The sequence below is a fragment of the Chaetura pelagica genome, unplaced genomic scaffold, assembly GCF_000747805.2.
Source record: "Chaetura pelagica isolate M959 unplaced genomic scaffold, ChaPel_1.0 scaffold69, whole genome shotgun sequence".
Taxonomy (NCBI): Eukaryota; Metazoa; Chordata; class Aves; order Apodiformes; family Apodidae; genus Chaetura; species Chaetura pelagica.
This window is the reverse complement of record NW_009970724.1, coordinates 6,324,020-6,325,051: the sequence shown is the minus strand read 5'-3', so window position 1 is coordinate 6,325,051 and position 1,032 is coordinate 6,324,020. Positions and strand designations below refer to the sequence as shown.

Below are 1,032 nucleotides of genomic sequence, written 5' to 3'. Positions count from 1 at the left end.
GGCACCGGGGCGGCCAGGCCGGGCAGGGAACCCCGGGCCCTGCAGCTCCCCCGCCCCCCGCTCCATCGCTCAAGTTGCGCGCCCTCGGAGAGTATTTCCTTGTTGGAGTTTAAAATGTGGGCTTGGGTAGGAGAGGTTAAGCTTCTGTTGTGGCGTCTTTTCTTTTCATGGCTGTAAGCATTTCCAGATGGGGATTTAGACACCAGACGTAACAATATTTCCATATTTGGTATAGCAGTAGCCTGCATTTTTCTCATTTTTCTGCTCTGTTATCCAACCACAAAGCATTCTTGACAGCTTCAGATGTTGTTAAATATAGCCTTAACTTCTGTTCCCAGGGCAGGAAATTCTTTGGAATTCCTGTTTTTCACGCAATCTGTCTATCATGATTTAGGAGAGTTGCGCTGGAGGAGCCAACTGGCGTTATGCTGCAGTTTGCTCCTTTATTGAAAAAAACCCAGCAGTTGAGCCTGCTCCCCGACGGCGTTACAATAAGTCCCCATTCCAGGGATTTTTCTTTGCAAATGAGATTATTGTTCCTAGCACAAGTCGAGGGTTCGTGTTTGGGTTGTGTTGGGGTTTTTTTCTCGGTTGCCTTCAAGGCTGGAAGGTGGAGGAGCAGATTGAGAGGAGAGGCGAAACTTTGCACAAAACCCTCCAAAGCCCATGAAAGGCGAAGGGGGGAGGGGGCGAGGGAGACAGTGCAGAGGGAGGGGGTGCGAAGAGGAGGGGGATGCGATTAACCTGTCTGCTCGCATTTCCATACAGTGAGTGTCTGTGTGCGCTGCTTCCTGCAGGATGGGCACGGAGGGAGGGGAGGCAGCGGCGGCCCCGCTGCTCCGAGGAGCGAAGCCCAGACGTCTCGTCGCCTGCCCGGTGCCACAGCTGAAAGGGTGACAGAAAGGACCGTTTGACGGGGACCGAGGGGGCACTGTGCCCATGGCTGTGGGTAAGTGCTGCTCCCAGTGCTGTTCCCGTTGTGCGGGGGTCGGGGGACGCGCACCGTGTTTTGCTTTGTGTTTTAATACCAGC

At 54.2% G+C, this 1,032-nt stretch overlaps 1 protein-coding gene across 1 annotated transcript in view; it reads right to left on the bottom strand.

Annotated features, from left to right (window-relative positions):
- The window catches only part of CYR61 (cysteine-rich, angiogenic inducer, 61), a 4,928-nt gene that overhangs the window by 3,396 nt on the left and 500 nt on the right, over positions 1 to 1,032 (bottom strand). The window lies entirely within an intron of this gene.